This window comes from Siniperca chuatsi, linkage group LG6 (assembly GCF_020085105.1).
Source record: "Siniperca chuatsi isolate FFG_IHB_CAS linkage group LG6, ASM2008510v1, whole genome shotgun sequence".
In the NCBI taxonomy this organism is placed as follows: Eukaryota; Metazoa; Chordata; class Actinopteri; order Centrarchiformes; family Sinipercidae; genus Siniperca; species Siniperca chuatsi.
Window position 1 is genome coordinate 21,512,395 of NC_058047.1, and position 21,702 is coordinate 21,534,096.

At 42.6% G+C, this 21,702-nt stretch overlaps 1 protein-coding gene across 3 annotated transcripts in view; it reads left to right on the forward strand.

Annotated features, from left to right (window-relative positions):
* Nucleotides 1-1,027: 1,027 nt before the first annotated feature.
* Nucleotides 1,028-21,702, forward strand: part of ncanb (neurocan b) — a 139,855-nt gene continuing 119,180 nt past the window's right edge. For 2 of the 3 annotated variants that reach the window (XM_044200056.1, XM_044200059.1), the window contains exon 1: nucleotides 1,028-1,365. The gene's annotated coding sequence lies outside the window, so the exon portion shown is untranslated. Of the gene's footprint in view, nucleotides 1,372-21,702 lie in introns of all 3 variants that reach the window. The other variant, XM_044200057.1, reaches the window with a different exon arrangement.

Genomic DNA, 21,702 nt, shown 5'->3' on the forward strand with positions numbered 1-21,702 from the left:
ACCATGCACCTTTTTATTAGTGATGTGGTAATGATTTATTCCAGGTAGATCCTGGGTTAACACTTTGTCAAGTTCATGTGAACAACTAAAACCGGTTCGGCACCATGGACAGCTCCTTGAGTCTTGAGAGGCTGCATTGATGCACTACGCTTTCCCCCCTAGAGTGATCTTCAAGTTATAAAAAGTATACTGCTGGCTTATGGTGAAAGTACACTATGCCTACAGAAGAAATAGCAGGGTTTTTTTTGTTACAACAGAAAATAATGCAAGCAGCCCGAGCTATGCTTAAATTATACAACTCTGCTGAACAAAGCGTTAATCTCTCTGCACTCGGCGTGGCGTCTCGTGGGCGATCATTATTCTTTATATGCAACAAAGTGGTGGTCGCTCACACTTACTATGAATGTATACCAGCACCACTCTGCAAGCTCTGTTAAATGGCTGTAGGCATCACTCTCCAACTGCGCTTTTTACATGGACCATAATAACGATCTTTATGCTGCCGTGCAGATACTACATTACCTAGAAGGCACGCGGGCCTCGCTGCATGTTTTGTGAGTCAAATTCTCAATCAGATGGAAAATGATGATTCAACGTTTGCCTGCCAACTAAATCCTAGGCAATTTCAGCGCTAGGCTAATCTAATTTGATAGTCTGAGCTAGCCCATTGCAAGTAAATCTCAGGTCGAGGTCGTTGCTCCACTGCCAAACAAGGTAATTCTATCCCTGAGGTTATTAATTACAGACTAAAGACAGTCTCATAAATTACACCAGGTGATCAGCACTAATAGCTGAGTGGGTGTTGTGTCCCACACCAGATAGTTTATCACACTGAATAAACAATAACACAGATAGTTCCCATAAATGTATATGTGTCTGTTTTGAATTAAGTTTTGGTATTTGATGGCGTTGGATGCAGGAACTTGTGGTCTTTACGTACGTCAACCTCAGGACCAAAGCGCCCCCTCCTCCGCCTCATCCCCTCCATCCCTCTCCCTCGATGTGAATAGAGAGCCTGCGGAGCACTCTTTTGTTTAGTAGCGCTCAGCTGCTGGAGAGGTGAGCACCACTCTGGCGCTCATCCACTCATCGCGGCTGCTGCCTCGGCTCGTCTCCGAAAGAAGCGAGGACACTGACAGTCACCCCTTGCATGCAAAACGATACCGTGCTCCCGGTTTCTGCCTCCCTTCCCGACACCCAGAGCTGCTTCGTTTTGACCCGCACTTGCAGGGCTTTTACGCGTCGTTGGATGGTTTCAGCTCCCTGTCTGTGGCGCTATCACCTGCACCGTATCAGACCGACGCTCCTGTAAGGCTACAGCGCCGCTCTACATTCCTCTGGACTGGACCTCAATTCATCCGAAAGGTGAAGGCGAGTTGTTTTAGCTGTTTTTGTTTTGTTTCCATTTAATGTAGCTATACTCCCACATACACAAGAAAAAAGGGTGTTTCACAGCTAATGTTCACTACAGTCGGTGATGAATTGGAGATGAGATTGTCAGTACTGTTCAAAGACAAAGATCTATGGCTATGATCAGCATCACAGGTGGACTATAAGACACAAGTGTGTAGTTATTGTAAGAATATGGTTCATTCACTCCTAAAATCACTTTATATTGCTAATGCTTCAGTGGTTAATGCTTACATTGGGCTGATTTAAAAAAAACAAAAAAAAACAACATTTTGCCATGTTGGAAGTGTATTTTAATTTTATAAGCAACCTTTGTTTTCACTTGTTATCTATTTCTGTTTCAGTTTAGCCTTTTCTTGTAACCAAATTCATGCTACCACATGACTTAGGGAAATAAAGGTTACTATTAGAAACATAAAATCTACTATTGTCTTACCATAGTGTACCCCTTTTGTCATTTTTCTGCCTGTTTGCATGATGTCATGACTGTCTAATTATGCTGCATCTGTTAACAAGCAGTTCAAGTATCATTCCCTCTTTTGTTTTTCCCTTTTGGAAGCTACTTATGTAGAGCCACTTAAAAATATATTCAATCTAACAAGGTCACTGTAGGACTTGGATCTGTGTGACCATCATTCCTCCTCTTAGTAATAGTAGTAGTAGTAAAAACCCATTATCTTCCTCCTGTAAGCCTCCAGGTGAGGCAGATAGGGACAGAGGAAGATGTTGGCTTGGGTGAAAGTCGATAGGCAGCGCAGCCAGGGCTGTCAGTGCTGTCAGCGAACCAAAGAGGGAAACCCGAGATATTGTCTTGGATGGAACTTACACTCTGCCGAATGGGTCTCTCAATTATTTCTGTTGGAGGAAACTTTGCCGCCGCACAGCAGCACCTCTAGGCTGCAAACTGATCAAAGTGGAGGAGGTCCGAGCACGGATGGGCTACTGCAAAATGCCTTTAGTAGGCTACCTTGCAGTGAGGGATTTTGTGAAGGGTGGAAAAGAAAACAACATTGGACTTTGCTTTTTTCTGTCTTCATTTTAGGAGTGTATGGCAGTGTGTCAGATAGAGAATGGCAGCGAGAGTAGGAGCGGAGTTGCTCATGACCCCCTGGGAAATTAAGCAGAGATTCAACCAAGCAGTTTGTGAAATGGTTACTAGTCTCTCTCTCTCGTTCGCTCGCTCGCTCTTGCTCTCTGTTAGCCTCTTATTCTGTCTTTCTTGCGCTCAGTGTTTGTGTCTGATATTTGCACACACATGCACAACACACAGTCTCTCAGACAGTCTACGTACAAGCTGTCTTTGGCAGAATTGATCCCACACTCTTTTTCTCTAATATTTTATCCCTTCCAACTTCCTGTCGGCCCACACACGTGTGATCCTATATTTGGCCGTATCATTGCCAGAGTGATCCTTAATGTGCCAGTGCCTGCAGAGAGGCTGGCTGATGGGTCAGGAGCTTCTGTTTCCCAGCTGATGCAGAGCACCACACAGATCAGAAAACACCCAGCTTCATTTTCATTCTGTGACTGACTATAGAATGCATAAAATGTTCCCTTCTCACTGGTTGAGTTGCCATGTGTATGCCTTTGTATGTGTGTGTGTGTGTGTATAATACTTGTGTGTGAGCTGCTGCTCACCTTTGTTGCCAGTTGCTGAATTGTGTTAGTGAACTATGGGCATCATCAGCCCCTGTTGCACTAATAGGATCTGGCTCCACATTTAACTGCTCTTTAAGTCATTCTGCTGGCTTTTGCTTCTTTCTGCCTCTTCACTCTCATGCATATTGTAGAAGCTCCCTGTGTTTGTCTTTCTGTCTTTCTCCCCTCTCATCTATCGGTTTCTTTCTCTCGTCTTGCTCCGTTTGGACTCTATCACTCCTGCACTGGATCACAGGTTTAGCTGTTAACGCCATTGTTCTCAGAAGAGGTGTTACTTTCTGTGGTATTGCCAGTTCACTGCCCCCATTTTCACATTTTCTGTGTGATGAGGCATTACAATGGCTGAATAATATTCCTTCAGAGAGGGGTTCACTGCCTTGTAGTGGCTCTACTCCAACTGTGGTCAAGGCCAAAAGCTGCTCAGAAATGTTGTCATCAAACCTCAGGAGAAAGGAAGAAAGAAAGAGAAAGAAAGTGAGTGAGGGAGGTAACAGACTGGGAGAATTTTACAGAATTATCTGCTCTTTGCATGAGGTTACGTTGTCACATATTTCAATAATGTGTCTTTTCTGCCTGGCTGCGCTTAGCTTAGTGCAGACACTTGTAGCAGAAGACGTGAATGGGCAAGAATTCAGTTTTGCACTTGAGTAGCGTCCAAGCATGTGAATGGGAAACTGTGAATATTGTTTCTGTGAGATTTTGCAAATGTAAGACATTAATGTTCATACTATGAACCTTCTGCTATGCTTAAAACAAACAAAGCCACCCTGGCTCTGGATGAAACAAGGGAGCGCAGCCAAGCGACAGCACAGTATCAGTACGAAGGATCTCTGGGCTTGACTGGTGAGGGCCTCCAGCTACAAATCCTATAGTTGGAAGCTTGTGGTGCTATGAGCCATTTGTGATCCTGTTGTTGCTAATAGCTGGCTTTAATCCTCAAAATTCTACAGTGGGAAAAGAGATGTTTATTATTGTAGTGTTTTTTGTGTTTTTGCTGAAAGTCCAGTGCTGAATATGGCTCACTGTATATGTTACAAATGGCTTTTTTTTGGCTATAGTGGAACGAAGGGGTAGGAGGGATGCTGGAAAATTCCTGCAGAGAGAGACTAATTTACAGACTTAGATAACCTGGATCCAATTAAGCAATGAAAACACTCACAGCAGCCTACGCACATATTCACTTCTGTTTGTATAAATGATCGAGAGAGTGTGATATGTGCTGTCTGTTAAAGTTCAGGTTTGTCTGTGCACATGTATGTGTATGTGGCAGTGGAGCCTGTTAGCACTTATGATCATAGTTCATCTTTTAGGCTTGGCACCCCCACACCCCCAGTCCCAGGGTCGTTTCATCGCCATAATGAAGGCTGTACCTTTGCTCACCCGAAGACGTCAATCTACTTGATTGACAGCTTTGTGTCCTTCCATTTCGCCAGCCTGACACCGTCGAGCAGATGGAGCAGAGGCCAAGTGGGCTGCTGCTAGCTTTGCCTTGCCTAATAATATAATAGTCTGGTATTAGCCATATTGACATAGCCACTGCACCTAGAGCCAAGCAAATGAGCAGCGCAGCTGAGCCATCATGGCCAGTGGCAGAGCAGACAAAGCCCAGGAGGCACAGAGGCAGAAAAAAAGGTCGTTTACCACAATCCCTTCAGACGCAGCTTGTGAATATTCATCAAAGACCCCCCCTCCCCAACTGAGCTCTGCACCCCTCTCCCTCCAAATGTATTATTCAAAAGAAGCATTTTCCCTATTAAATATTATAAATAAATAATGACATCTGGTAACAGTTTTTGTCTGCTGAATTAATGACAGGGGCACAATCGAGTATCTTCCAGTGATTGGAGGAGGGGGGTGTGGATGGTGGATTTCTTTTCAGCTACCTTTCCTCTCCTGGCCTTTCCTTTGTCTCACCAGTTGGGTGCGATGCGTCCTTTGTTAAAGTCAGGTAGCATGTCAGTAGATCTGAATTGGATTGCGTCTCTATCAGTCACTTCCTAAAACACCCTGGAGGAGAAGCAAATACTACATAGCTGTTTGTTTTAGCATTATGCCAGTGTCTTCCTGTCTGAGTTAATCCTCAGAAAAAGAAAAGCTCCTTGTATGCTCTTTATGTGGTTTCAGCACCGGACAGCTCCTGAAGCATCGCCTGTTTCTTCTACCTCATAGTGTTCCTTTCCTGGTTAACAAAAACTCGACAGGGCACATCTTGACACACAGTGAATGACTGAAAGATGCATCACTGAAGGATATCAAGTATGTAATGTTGGCATCATTGTTGTACAAGCTCTATCTGTCAGACTCTGATGAGCTGGTAAACAGGGAGTGCTTGAGAGGCCTACAGATGGCCAATGTTTTCCACTCTCGTGTGCCGCGGTTCCCAAAGGAGAAGCGCATTTTGTTGTGTGTGCGCAAGTGTTCAATTTTAATTTGTGGAGCTACAAAGGAATCCCCAGGATCTGACAAAATGGGAACTAAAGCTAAAGGAAAGCAAGACATAAGTGGGTAGAAGAAGAGAAATGTAAGCCATTGTCACTGAGAGTGATTTCTGTCTAACTTCCTCTACCTCATCCTGCCTGCCTGGATTCAACACAGCGGGGCTATTTATGAAGCTGAGGCACCAGTGTGATACTTATAAAGCTCTCCTCGCTAATCAGAGATCTAGCTCTGGGGTTGCCAAAACCAATCACAGGGATTTATGGGAGGGAATAGGAAAGTAGTATAATTAATTTCATTCAGATCCCTTGCACCCAGGTCGGCCTGATCCACGCAGGCTGACTTCCTATTTTATGGGATGGCTTTGTTCGTGTGTGCGGGGTTTGTATGTGTGGGAGTGCAGTATTTAACTTTTGTTGCTATAGATATTGGCTAATCATTTTTAGTCACACCAAATAAGACCCGATGTGACTTTCCCTCCTTTGTGTTATTCAAACAAATACTAAAAGCTGAATGCCGAAAGAGCATTATGCGTGGAATGCCTTAGTGCATAATTACTGTAAAATATTGTGGCTTCAGAAGGTTTCTTGTAGATGTATTTTGTTGTGATGGAAAAAAAAAATCAGTTCTGCTTTTTATTCCATATACCAACCAGAAAAAACAGGTTTCCCTAATCCTCCCGTCTGTCTCGCTGTAGGCACAGAGCTGTGAATCATATTTTTCTTAAAGGTTTTTTATTGTTGTGGTAATACTGCCTTTTAATGTTTTCACATGACTCAATTTGTTTTTTGTTTTTATCATTCTGCTTCATACAGTCTAATAAAGCCAGATGCAGACAGATACATACACTACAATAGATAGACCAACAAAACAACTAGGCCTACCTGACAGTCACCGACATGAACAAATATACATGACAGGAGTGGCAACTTAATAAACCTTGAATAAAAATATATGGTAAATCTATTTTGCCAGCAAAACCAAACAGCTTATGTTGACTGCATTTTTCAGTTGAAGGAAAGTAATGAGTGGAAACTGGCAAATAGATAAGATGAGAGAGAAACCTTTTGTGTGTCACCAGGGACGCATCATGGTGTTAATATTGCACATTGGTGCTTTGAGCTGAATGCTACCACCAGAACTTAACACAAAGTACAGCTGAGGCTGATGGAATGTCAATAGTTTTGCAGGTATTCGGACATAAACCAAAGTGTTGTGCAAACTAACATTTTGTTGATGGAGCTAGAAGAAAAGTCAGGGGATCACCAAAGTCATTAGGATTCATCCTCTGGGAACCATAGATGTCTGTACAAATTGAAATGGCAATCCATCCAGTAGTTGTTGAGGAATTTCCATCTGGACCAAAGTGGTGGACCAACCGACAGATCGTCATTGCCATCCCTAGAGTCATGCAGCTAGCATGGCTAAAAACAATAAAGCACGAAGCACTTTGGTGAAAAAGCTATCAGTGGAGATGAGAGACAGACGGAGATACAGACACAGATAGACAGAGAAACAACCAGAGTGAGCAGCGGCAGCTGGCCGACCTGCAGCCCTCACCAGGTGGATTTAGTCAATTGTGTCCAAACTCAGCCTTTAGGTGACACTTGGATTTGTAGTCCATGTGGGTTTAGCCACCTGACAGATATCAGCAAATCTTCTCCTTCAGAGGTTTTGGCCCTGTGTGTATATACGTGCGATCCAGAGATGTGCTGAGCTGAACAGAATGAGCCGGGCAGCTTAGAAAGAGAGTGAAAAGGCCATCGTGAGAGCTACCTTTGTGTGGGCAGTGTTCATCCTCTTGACACTGACTGCAAGACATCTGTCTATCATTTTAACTTTTATGTTTACCTCTCTTAGCTTTCAAGTCCTCTGTCTCACTACAGTAAACGGCAGAGAAATTATGTCTTAGTCAGTTCCGACCAGACTTTGATTCCTCACCAATATTTCACTTCATCTCCTCTGTGCTGCCTTGGGGTGCTGAATGAAAAACTGGAGACATCATCAAATTGATTTTAATGTGGAATTTGTAAGGCTCATAGCGGGTCAGATGTCCTGCCAGTAGAGTTGCTAGTCATTTTGCAGTCGGTAATAAGATTGCCAATGCTCCACTAAGGTGGTTTTCACATGGAGCTATGAAGCGTGCTGCCTTCAAAGCTCTGAGGCATAGAGTTGATGGCAGAAGTGGGGGGGTAGCAGATGTACAGGTGTGTGTGGGTGTGAGTAAATAAGGGCTTGAAACGTTTGGACTGTGCTTAATGCAGGACTGAGTTTGTAAAGGGGCCAACATTTTTTGAGGAGAAAGAGCATTTATTTTGCCAGTGTTTCTCGGATTGTTTACAAGACAGTTGCATTTTTAAAGTATAATTTCCATTCAAATTGCTTTTACTGTGTTTTGTCAACACTGAGCAAGAAAGAAAAACTGTTTGCTTTTCAAATCTGGAGAAAACCAAGTCAGTCACCCGGTCAGCCAATAGCCTGACTGAATACAGAGGTCACTTTTTGTGGTTGCTGATTTGAATGTACAAGGCTGTTAAACAATTTTTTATGGCTTTGTGCAGAAGCTCTGCAGACAAATTCCCCTCGGTGGTTAGAGTATTTTTTCTATTCTGCTCTGGCAAATTCAAAATGAACTGTCGGGGTGGTTACCAGTTCTGTTATGTAATTAACTGTCACACTGCAAAATTAATAGAGAAGAAAATATATTGTGGAAAATGCAGAAAATGAAGAGACGTAGCTGCAGTCACTCAATCAGTAGTCAGGCAAGAATGATATTAATCAACTGTCTGTGTTGTGTGTGTGCCTTTCTATGTTTCTGTGTGAATCTGCAGTACAAACATCTGCTTTTATCCTGATGGGGGCTTCCTGCATCCCTGTGTTCTCCCTCAACCCTTCATAACGTTAAACCACGATGAAATACATCCCCTTGTGTCCTTTCTCTGTCCACTTTCTCTGGGCTTTTCCCCTCAGCTGTAATTAAAGAGGTTGTCTGTCTGTCCTGATAATTACCCTTGGTGAATGGTGCTGGAGCCCTCTGGTTTGCTCCCAGACCTCTTTGATAAATTTGGCAACTGTTCTCAGAGCTGTTGCTGGGGCACCTCTAGTGACTGTGGATGCCTCGGCTTGTGTGTGTTTCTGTGTGTGTGTGTGTGTGTGTGTGTGTGTGCATGTGATAGAGAGCAATGCTTTCCCGAAGTGTCCAGCTCTTGGTCAGATTGATTGGGGACTGCTGTCTGTGATGGATCACTCTCTGTACTGGACTACTGGCTTAGTTGTTGATCACTGACCACTGTCTGTCACTGTGTAGGGGTTACTGTAGCTGCACTGTGTTGAGTGTGTGTGTGTGTGTGTGTGCGTTCATTAACAAATAATCATTGTTTTACTCTGACTCTTCTTATCTGTGTTCACTTGCTTTGTCCAGCCGTTACATTAGTGTCCCGTCGGCTTAGTTGAGAGCAGCAGAGAAAACAGAGCGGCTTGTTTTTTGAAGGTGTAATTGTAGTAAAATGCCTCTCTCAGCTGATGTCCTTTCTTTGCTTTAATGTACGCTGGGACGTGTGCTCTCATAATGCTCGACTGCCCACTTGCTTGCTGATTTTGTCATGCAAATACTACAAGCACACATACAAACTTCAAACACATAAAATACACACACACACAGAAAAACACAAGGCTGTTCTCGGCTTGCAGGGCTGCAGGCACCTCAGGCGTTTGAGGCTGAGCCCTAATTGGGCCTCGTCTTAGCGTGACCTTCATTGTTTTGACAGAGAGGGGATCAGAGGGAGACACTCAAAAGCTGAGGTTACCTCCTCTCCTCTTCCTTCCTCTCTTCTCCTCTCCATGTCAAACCACCAGGCTCAACAGTGGAAAAGGCATGTTCGAGCAGCCATTAGCTGCCTTCCAAAGCTTTTCCAAGAGGGTCAAAGCTGTCTGAAGCCGTAGAGTGGACGTTTTAGCACTCACCTCAGTGGGTAACCTGTGGGTTTGTGTGTGTATGCTCGACTATATGTGTATTTAGTTTTTTGTCCTGGCTGTGGTGGCGCAATACGAGCACCTGAGAATTGCAAGATGGTCCAAATAGCGAGTCAGCTCTACAGTGCGTGATGTGATTTACCACTGAGCCATTAGCAGTCAAGCTGTGTGTGCTTCAGGTGTTTCTCAGAGGGAAAGGAGAAAGAAATACTCCCTGCCGCACTGCACACGGATTTTAAAAGCTCCCTAGTGATTTATTAGGAAAACATTTCTTTAGACCACCCACCTTCACTTCACTGCCTTAGAACCTATAGATACAGAGTTTGCACACACTCATACACTCAGTGCCAAAGTGGCAGGGGTGCAATTTGGAGTGGATTTAAAGTGGCCAGTGGAGATTCACAGTGGATCATTGCTAGAGATTCTCTTCACTGAATTGTGTGTACAAGACTGTGTGTTTGTGTGAAGTCATAGTGCTACAAACATCATTAAATCTAGACATGAGGAAATCACCCATTCTTTCTTCCCTCTTCTGTCTCCTTCATCCTCCTCTCTTGCATCTCTGAATGCAACGCATCAAGGTCACAATTGAACTTTGGCGCATTTAAGAGGCCAATCCTGCAATCACGCTTCTTGATTGTGCTGTTTAGTCTTAATCAATATCTCAGACAGCGTTTTCAACAACCCATCACCACACACTGGAGCAATCACAGCGTCATTTCTTATGTATTACTACAAATAGCCGTAATTGGCTGCTGTTTCTCCCTGACCACCCTGCTGCTGCTGCTGTTGAAGAAGCTGCTCAGGATTAACAGCACTTCTTTAAATGCAGACTGAAATTAGCGTTGTAAATGAATTCTCAAGATTGTGATTTGACTATGTCATTTATAGATGGTTGCAGTAAATGGTGTTTTTTAAGATAGAGATGCTCTAGTTCACTCTCTGTTGTGTGTCCCTTGCCCTGGCTGCTTTTATGTCTGGGCTGAGCTTTGTTTAAACTGCCCTCCTGCGTGCCATCCAGCAGCGGTGTATGTCCAAGCGGCTATTGCCTTTTCCTAAAGCCAGGAGCTCAGGCTGCTCATCTTGTCACAGCCGCGGATCCGACTGCCTGCTTCCCAGGCCTTCTGTGGCATCTGCTCTTTGCATTGGCCGCCAGATAAATGAGGTGTTTGCTTTTCTTTGGCAGAGCGGTACCTTTCAGAAGGTCAGCAAGGGTGGCTTCGCTGGGGAGAGCGAGCTCTGTTGATGCGACTCAAAACTCAGCTGTTGAAAGGACCAGTAGTTGTGAATGAATGTGTTAGCCCATTAACCACAAATCATGTTTGCTTTAGGTTACTGCCAGCCATTTCCCAAAGCTGGCTGTGAGTATGTAGATAGATTTCCTACCTTCCTCAAAGCAACTGGTTTCACTCCTGTACAGGATGAAAATGAACTTAGAAAGACCTGAAAATCGTCTGACCTCAGTAATCTATCAGGGTGAACATTTAGTAAAATAACACTCTTTTTGAAAAATGGTAACGGAGTTTTGAAACCTTTGTACATTTATGGAAGGTCCAACATTCAAGATTTGTATCAGCTACAAATCTCCACAGAGGTTTTCAATTCAAAACTACCAAAATTACAGTATCACTCTTACAACCGCCATTTTTGGATAGTTTGTCATCCAGGCTTGATTTCCTAAAAACATAGTTTCCTGATTTCAATACTTTTTAGCTGCCAATTCTCAAAATTATGTGTGACAGCTTGCTTAGACAAATTGCTAAGCAGAGTTTTCAAGAGTCAGAATTTCATTCTGAGCTGACATGAATAGAAAACAAGGGCCTCCTAGAAGGTTGGAAATTATTATTAAAACATATGGTATGCTTTGGGAAACTGATTATCAGCACCCTGAAGTATTAAAATTTTTTGCCGCACTCTTTGGCTGGCTATGTCCATCTGTTGGTTGGACAGTCTGTCCACCACTTTGGTCCAGACTGAAATATCTGGATGAGTTGCCATGAAATTTTGCACAGACATTCATAGTCCCCAGAGGATGAATCCTCATGACTTTGGTGATCCCATGACTTTTCTTTTAGTGCCACCAGCACATCGAAGTTATCCAGTGAAATATGACATGCAACAAAGGTTTCTGGCTGGACCCGAACCTGGTCATCATCTTAAACTCCTAGGTCACCAGGATGCCCAATCAATCTGCAATTTCAGCTGCATTTCCTCACAGACTTTGATGTAAAGAAATATAAACTAGGGAGAAATCTATTCTGCTAATGGGTCACCCTGGATAAAGCCTGTGTCTACCTACAAAGAATCTTGCTCACTTCTTTTTTAGGGGAATGCAAGAGATCTCTTTGTTGTGCCAACATCCTCAGTCGGCACTTCTCGCTCAGTAAACAGATGTTTTATATTCTTTTTCTTCTCTGTGCTGCATCAACCCTCCACACATCCATTTATCCACAGCTTCATATTTCCCTCCCTCTTCCGTTCCTTTCAATTAAACCTTCCGGCTGATCATTTACTTAACAAAGCTCCCTCCGGCCCCCCATCACTCCGCTCAGCCTCTGCATGGAAGTGCGTTTTGAATTAGCGCCAGGTGTTTGTTTTTCTCTCAGTAAACATTGTTTGATTAGTTAAATTAGCTTTGCCAACGCCTCCTCCTTCAGAAAGGAGGCATGGTGCGGGAACAACAGTGTAGCTGAAGGGGTGTGGTAAAAACAACCAATGACACACCAAGACTTTGGATTCATTTATGGAGTTCATGGATAGCCTGTCATCTTTGATTAGCTTGTAGTGTAAAAAACAACGAAATCATAAGACTGCTCATGCTTCGGTGACCTTTGTGGCTTTGCTCATTCTGTGGCCTCACTGGTGTGTTTTTCCTCAGGTAATATTTAAATCTCTCTTGGTCTGGATCTAGCCTTGGTTTGCAGCTAGCTTCCTCTATGACTCATTATTTTGGAGCAGCCTGGGCTTTCATGTTCATTGTCATTAATTATAGAATGCCAATGTAAGAAATTAACATGTAAGGAGCTTGTAGAGTTAACATGGGAATCTTGTGCTTCTTAGCTTTTGTCCCACTGCTTCTTGTTTCTTTGTTAGAGTCTCTTTAACACCGCAAGGGAGTCTGTAACATAACATTAACAAGACATTACAAACAACAGCTTTTATTTCTTACAAATAAATATCACATATAACACAATAAAAGAGGGTTGTAACAATAGCACCAGGAAAATATCCATAACCCCCAACCCCATCTGTCTCTTTTGCCTTCCTTTTCCCAAATCCCAAATACACTTATGTCATATACCGTGTGTCAAGACAGCCACCTGTATTATTTGTGTCGACACACTGCACCGCAGCACTTTGCACCACCTTTCACACCCTTTTCCCACCGTCTATGCCTGAAGTAGTATTTTCCTTGCCCCACAGCACAGCGCATGTAGCAACTGTACCTTGAATTCTTCTCTTGTCAGGTGATAGCAGGTATTCTGCTGTGGTCTTGTAGCTGTCACAGTGGATGAGGAGAAATATATTTTTAGGTAGAAAATGTCCAGCCCATATCTGGACCATCTTTTTAATATTATAAAGACATAATTTGTTGCCTGGCAAGTTGTAGTTAGGGGGAAATAACAGCGAAAAAGTGAAATAACACCCCAAAGACTCCTGAGTCCAGGGCATATAAAATTACATTATATGCTTTTTTGTTATGTGCTTAAAGACATAATTTGACTTAGAAATATGCTTATTTTCTGTCATGCTGAGAGTTATATGAAAAGATTGACACCACTCATGTCTGTGCACGAAATATGAAGCTGCAGCCAGCAGCTGGTTAGCTTAGCTTAGCATAAAGACTAGAAACAGGGGGAAACAGCTAGTCTGGCTCTGTCCAAAGGTAAGACAATTTATGGTATGGCTGTAACTTCATATTGTAAATTCTCATATAAAAGCTGGTATTATAATAATGGCTGGGGGAGTAGCAAACACAAACAAATTAAGGCTGGGTAACAGCTCACATGGTAAATTCGGCATAATGTACAAAAACAGTCATGTTATCCTAACTCTGATGTTCTGAGTTGCTCTTTTTTAACAGAAATATCTGTTTCATCCACCTATTAATTACAGTTTTTCCACTTCTCTGTTTCTCCTGACCGATGTTAAACAGCTGTCAATGAAACTCAACACTTCCTGCAGATTTTTTTTCAGATTTAAATCTTACCAATAATGGGAAGGCTGGAATACTTTTAATGTGAAACATCTACAGGAAATGTTGGAAAGGTGAAAAGTGAAAGGACTGGAGTTAATTGGTGATCGAAAATGGCATTTCTATTGTACATGACTCTGTTGTACTGATGAGGTTAATGCTGTGGAAATGTACATAATACTGAATTTTAAGACAACAGGTAAACATGGAGGACGTTGTGAGTTTGCATGAACTGGGAAGCAGGTGAAATTAGAAATAAAAGCCTGTCTCCAATACAAGGTCCAAATAAAGGCCTCTCTCTGCCACTGAAGTAAATAAAGAGAGAATAGAGAGAATTTATGGTATTTAACGGACAAACATGAGATTGGTATCAATCTTCTCATTCAACTCTCTGCAAGAAAGCTAATAAGTGTATTTCCCAAAAAGTTGAACTGTCCTTTTAATATTTTGTACCGTCCGGTTGACATTGCACTTCCTTCCCTCTACTTCCACTTGTGTCTCTCAACATTGTGACACGTTGATATGCCAAAATGCTCCCTCTGTCTTTCTGTTAACTGTTATCCTGTTATGATATGTTGTGAGCTGATTCCGACACTTTGTCTTCAAGTTATCGTGTGTGAAGAGTCTGCAGATGGTACTGAGCTTGAACTGCTATCAGGAACACATTACCCACACCACAGGCTGGAAAATATGTCCAGTGTCTCTGTGATTTTTTTTTTCTTTTCGTTCAATGCATCCTTCATTCCTTTGGGCTTTACCTCTCCCTTTGAGTTCCTCTTTTCCTCCACCCAATTCGCCTGCCATCATTCACCAGACAGTGAGTCAGTACAGCCAGAGCAGAGGAAGAAGAAGAAAAGGAACATTTCTAGAAATGCAAATTCAAAGGCAGACATCTTAAAGATGTTTGACCAGTCATTCAAAAGTTGTGCCTACTGTTTGACACATATTTTAAAACCTGAATGTCTTCACAGTCATTTTTCAAAAAATGAATTGAACATGTGAGAAGCAGCTATTAAAATCAAAATGTGTCCCCTGGGCTGCGAGCACTGCATCTGGGGAAAGACAGGGAATGGAGGGATGAGAGGCAGCCATTGCTTGAACAGTTGGCTGCACTTACAGAACAGCATCCATCAGGGCTTGATGGGCGACGGCAGGTTACCAGGTATGCGCCCAGGGAGAGAGCAGGCTGCACCGATAAACACACACTCACAAATATTACCCCAATATTTAACCCATCATTGCTTGTGAAATATGAAAAGCAGGTTGTTTTTTCCTGGAGGTAATCACAGATTGTGTCTGTAATTTGCCTCAGTTGTTGTAGTGGGACCTATTATTCGATGCATGGCTTCTCTGTCAGAATTGCAGATCATGCCTGTAAAGTCCCACTACAGTTGTAATGCATGAGGACTGCTGAGAGCCTTCGGCTGTGTGTGGTTGTGATGAGATGTGTAATTAGCCAAAGCAGCCTGACAAACTGCTGCAGGTGCATGAGAGATGAAGAGAAATGAGCCAGGAGAGAGGTCAGGGGAGAGGAGAGGAGAGGTTATTGTAGCCTATAAAATTCAAGGTTGATCCAGTTTTGTGCAATCATATTTCATTGTTTTATCTCTATCTCAATGCCATATCTGAACGCTATCTCTTTATATACACTATACTCTCTTTCCATTTGGGTGATTCAAGGTAATTCTCATTAAGTCTGGATAAGCAGTGCTTCAAGGACCGCTGTGGTTTTGAGGATAAATACAGTAGGAAGCAGGGTACAAGGCTACAGTATGAATCAGCTGGTTTGTTTGCACCGCCAAGAGTCCAGGTGGAAGAGGTGGAGGTTAACATCACCGATCAGGGTAATTAATTGCTCCAATTTAGTCATTAAGTGTTGAGTTGGAACCGAGAGCTGACACCTGCAGGGTCTCTCAGAGAGTCACAAAGAGAAAGAGAGGAAAAGAGTGAAAGAGAGGAGGGAGGGGAGGAAAGTATTGACTGTGTTGTTTTAAACAGCACATAAACAACAATGAATCAAATTTAATTATGCTCACAAAATAAGTAATAAGAAAGCAATATCAATTCATCATGCTGCCCATTCTGACTGTAGTATGAAGGTGTGGGAGTTCATGGGAGGTTACTCTGTATGTGTGTAGCCATTGAGGGAAATTCTGACAGGCCCCTGGAGTGAGACCTTCACTGGGTCTACTTCTGCCAAGACACTCATCAATGCTCCCACAGAGAGGGAGGAACGGGGCAGAAAATTGGATGGAGAGAAAAAGAGAAAAGTAGATGAGGGAGAGAGAGAAATGTGGATAAAAGAATAGGTCAAGATAAAGAGATAGAACAGTAAAAACTAGTAGAACCCCATATAAACCAGATATAATAGGTAAAGTGTCATACTTGAAGGTAATGTGATCTGCGTAAAGATTTTCACAAAAGTGCCATTAATGAAAATCTCTATATATTCTGTTTATACAAAATGAAGTCCAGTCATAAAATGCAGCATGTCATATTGCGTACATCCCTTCTTCTGCCAACAGTCAGCGTTTGTTTCTTTTGATCATGACCACAATCTCTGATAACCTTAGTGATATAGCTAGCGGTATTAGCTCTGTGGATAGTAATGTCAGTCAGCCAGTTGCTCCACCGCTTTGGTCCAGCCTGAAATATCATAACAATTATTTTAGGGATTGCCATGACATTTGGTAAAGATATTCATGGTGCCCAGAGGATGAAGCCTAATGACTTTGTTGATTGCCTGACTTTTGTCATCTAGTGCCACCAGCAGGTCATGGTTTTAATTTAGCCAATGAAATATCTCTGCATGCTAGATGGTTTGACACAATCTTTGATACTGACATTCAAGTTCTCCATATGATGATTATAATGGTGATTCCCTGACTTTTCCTCTAGTGCCACCATGAGGTTGACATTTGTGGTTTTTAGTGAAATATCATAACAACTATTGGATGGATTGCCATGAAATTTGTTACAGACATTCATGTCTCCCTTAGGATGAATTGGTGTTAGTTATACAGTGCGCTGCGAAGCACTGCGTATGCAATTATTTGCTAATTAGCACGCTAAACTAAGATGGTGAACATGGTAAACAATATATTACTAAACATCAGAATGTTAGAATTAGAAGTTGCCAGCACAGCCTCACAGAGCTACTAGCATGGACTCTTAGTCTTGCACCACAATTTTCCCTAACCTTAACCAAGTAGTTATAGTTGGAAGGCAATTACATGCAACCTATTTTGTCATTTAGGTATGAAGCTGAAAGAAGATGTTGAGGGATGGGTAAACAGTAATTTTACCCTAGAACAGAAATAAAGGTAGGTCGACAATTACGAAGTAAGGGACATTTGAGTAGAATGCTTCAGAGGACATTTAGGAGAAGCAATACAAATGAAGAAGGAGGTAGAGGAATGGCTAATTTAAACAGCCTAGTAAGTAGGGCGTCATCCAGAGAAATTGGCTGCTCCTAAGCTCTCCATCTATGGCTGTTGTGTACAATTGGGTTTTCATGTAACAGATGGTCCAAGGAAACTGCCCTGCATCTCTGTCCCATCAGGTTGGCCCGATAAAGAGGAGAAAGATGGTGTTAACTTTACATGCTGCCTCTCCTCCTAAATCATCTCTAACTTTCTTAACTTCTCTTCTACTCCTTCTTTAGTCCACTTAGCCTTACCTTCATCTCTTCCTCCTTCTGCTTTCCACTCTCCTTCTTCCTTCCTTTCCTTCATAATGCTCCTCGAGCTCCTTCACCTGCTCTCATTATCTTCAAACTGGCCTTTTTTGATGCTTCATAAACCCTGTATTTCCTCGTGCTGAGTAATCACTGTACAGGCTGAAGGAGGTTACATTGGCACGCTAGCACTCTTTTGCTCTGATAGTCAAATGAGCATTTGCGTCCTCGTTTGTCATCACATCAATGGTGTGTGTGTGTGTTTGTGTATGTGTTAGCGTATGCATGCACATCTGGTGTCTAATCTCTTATTAAGAGTATCACATGGAAAAGGCATTAACATCGGTCGGGTGAGAAATTAGAAACGGGGCTGATTAATTCCCGGCAAAAAGGAATTAAAGGGCGCTTCCCTTCCATCGTCTTTGTTACGGGAGCAGGATTTACCTGCGGTGTGATTGAAGGTGGCTGCTCTGCGCTGCCACTGTCATTAATAATCACCAGCCTTCAGCAAGATTCATGCTGCCATGAGCTAGTAGGTTCAAAACACTTAGCCATTACACATGACACTGAGGGCTTGATATATGACGGGCTAATAGCTCTGCACTCCAGCACCAGTGCTGTGGATCAACAATAAGGACCATTAAGCTATTATCAAACATGATTAGAAGAACAAGTTACATTGTCGCATAAATGGCAGCTTGTCAAAAAGCTGAATAAAAAATTTGTGACTGTATTGCACAATGAATACAGTTTTCTTTTTTATTTGTTTGGTTTATATTGTTATAAATTAGGAACTCAACAGCTGTGCACTTCTCCTGGGACCTGTGTGTATGCGTGTGTTCATATGGTGTGAAGTGTTATTGGGAAAACACACCAACACTGTTGATTCATCAAGAAGAAACAGCATTTCTGAGTGAATTGGTTTAGCTCTGCAATGCTGAAATCATTCTCATTTAGGCAGCTCACAGAGTAAAAATTTAAAAGTCCCCCTTCTCCACTTCTTCTTCTGTTGAGCAGGGCGAGATATAATAAATGTGATCAAATTTACAGGCTGCTAACACTGTTCTCCACTGTAAAGCAGGTTAATTTCCTTCCAATAAAGCAGCAGTAGAAACTAATTCACTTTATGACTTTACATTCAGGCTGCAGCGCCTTAATTTTTTTCCTGACTTTTCTTCTGAGGGTGGATTCAGTGGAGATGAATAAGCACTTTATGGCTGGCACTAATTTTCCCTGGTCAAGTGTTAGGCTACAGGTACTAATCTGTTTCATTACATTAACTCAGGTGATAAGGCCACTTGGGAGAAAGAGGAGTGTGTAGCACTACACAGCCTCATGCTTTGCCCAAAACTCTTGATGTGCAAAATAGAAAACAACATAGATTACAATGTGGTTTATATTTATAAAATACGGATTCTTTACTGCAGTGGAAAATCTGTTATAGTTTTTTTTAATGACGGCCACATGGCAACTGCCTGTTGTGTACATGAAATGCAAAGGCCATATGTATATCAGAGGACATTAAGACTTTTCATGTGTGCACGTTGCAGAGGAAGCTTCCGGGATCCGAGGGCTGTCAATTACTGATAGGAACACGATAGAGCTGAGCTGATCAAAGGCCTGCCTGATGTAGTCTGGCCTCTTTGTTCCTGTCTCAAGGGATGGAGGACGGGGGTGGGGGTGAGGGGTTTTCGATGCTCTGCTACATCTGGTTCGCACTCGAAGGGCTTCTCATCATTGCCTGTGCACATACACACACAGTATTTGCCCAGATCAGAAAGCAAACATACGTAGATTGAAAGCACATGGGTGCACACAAACTTGCACGCACATTAATGAACACATATGTACTGAGTCACTCGTCCGAACATAAGAATGCCCAGTGATTCATCACGTCACGTGCCCGTCACAGCCGTGCACATATGCAGGTGCACGAAAAGCTTCAAACTGTGTAAAACTGATACCGTGCATTTTCCTGCCACGCTCCCAGAGAGACCTGCCAGGCCAGAGAGATGATCACCATGCCTGAGATTGATTCTGAGGTTTGTCGCTAATTATTTTATGCTGCCGTTTGAACTGTCTGTTGAAATCCAATTATCAGGCAGTCTGTGTAGCTTACAAGACTGGGGCGGTGACGAGGGGAGGGGAGGATTGGAAGGGCTCAGAGAGAGATAACAAGTCGTGGGGAAACACACTGTCTGGCTGTGAGATATGAGGAATTTCATTGAAGGAAAACCTTTATACAAGATATTTAGAAACACTTGTTTATTTTGAATGGGGGCTATGGTTTCTTTGCCTTTCTAGTCACCACATATAGGCATAAGCTTAAAGCAATGGTTCGACGTTTTTAGAAATGCGTTTAATCACTTTCTGGCATAGAGTTAGGTGAGAAGATTGAAACCACTCTGTTGTCTGTCCGTCAAATATAAGGCTACAGCCAGGAGCTGCTTAGCTTAGCTTAGTATAAAGACTGGGAACGCAGGAAAGAGCTACCCTGGCTCTGTCCAACAGTAACATAATCCACTAACCAGCACCTCTTAAGATCACTAGTTAACGCATTATATCTTAATCCATACAAAAACCAAAGTATAAAAACTACAATTCCTTTACTACAATTCTAGCCAAGATATAGTTTGGCATATAAAGTAATCCCCTGTCCAATGGCTAATTGTAGTTTTTACACTTTTTGTACAGTTTAGATTAACCAGATAGTGTGTAATGAGATAGAGACAGTGTCAAAGAGAGAAGCAGCCTCTGGAAATCCCCATTGTTGATGAAGAACTAAAATGATGAAAGGGTGTAATTTAAAGACTGTAAACTTTGCAGCAGGGAGTAAAGCACATTTTGTACATGTTTTAAATTGATCCCTCTGGTAGCAGGCTGACTGACTCATAATGACATTGCAAAAACAGCCTAAAACTAACAATCAAGTGCACCTCAAATGAAACTACACCCCTCTGTGAAATGTCAATTTGTGTTGGCTGCCTCATCTTGATTAATGGAGGGTGTGCACAGTGGCCTGCTGCATGCTCTCTATTGCTCCCTGTTTCTCATACACACACACACACAAACACATACATGCCCTCAAATTAGTTGTCATGCCTGGACATTGGGCCCCAGCAGGTAGCCCCATACTCTGACAGATAGGGTCAGAGCAGGCACCAGATAAATAAGTAAATACACCTTGGCCTTGGGCAGGTCTCATCAATTCTGATTCTCCCAAATGAGTGTTCCTGAGAATCGATATAGCTAGGGGATCCCAGTCTGTCTCCATCTCAGACCAGGGAATCATGCTCGGACTGAGACCGGACCGCGGCGCTCAGCAATAAAGCTGGAAATAGCCGGGCTGCACCATCCAGCCCCTGCCAGCGTCTCGTCACTCTTTCTCTTCCTCAGTCTCTCCTGTTATCTTCTTTTTCACCAAGGTGTCTTAACTCTCCCCGCAGTCGTTCCCCTTCTCTGCATCTCTCATGGCTGCACTCCCACCGGCATCTCACACCTTCCTCTCCCTCCTTATTTACACTTTAGCAGCACTTGCTGTTTTGCTGCTAACAGGGTACTGGAAACATCTGCAGACTTTCATGACTCATTAGCCATTCTAAGCGTTATTATTTAATAAGTACAGAGCACACTGAAGCTACTGCCACTATCAGCATGCTTGCCTTCATATTCACCCTCCTTTTCCCCCCGGCATTTCTTTTCTTGGTGCTTTGAGCATTTGATTTCTTCCTCTTTCATTCTCACACTTCGATTCTTTTTTCCTGCATGGTTATCACAGCGCAGTGTCTTTCTCTTTCACACTTTTCTTTTCTCACACTCTTCGTCTCCCCCTGACAAAAATCTGGTTTTCTTTTCTGCGGCTGGATTGTGCTCCAATTCCAATTTCTGCTCATTTTATTCAGTGTACTGTGACGCTCCTCATCTTGTGTGTGTCTCTCATCAGTTTTAAAACCTTCTTTTCTGGCATATTTCTCTCTCCAAATTCCAGTTTCTTTCCATGCCATTCCCTTATATCCACAATCTGGTACATTCTGTCAGAGCTGATGCTTTGTCAACGTCTAATCACTCATCTCACTGTCACTCTTCTCTCTCTTTATTTGTCTGTTAGTCTCTCTACCTGTTAAATCAGTCTTTTCACTTCTGCTCTGACTAGACTGAGATCACCTCCACTCTACCTTTCCAGCCCTGAAATCCTTCAGTCACATCTCACTACCCATGATTCACTAATTTCTTCTATTTATATAGATATGTTATAATACATGTAGTAGAGATAGGAATAGATAAACAGAGCTGTGGAATCATGATCATTCTAGATAATTGACTTCATGATCGAAAATTGGAGTGAACCTTTTTT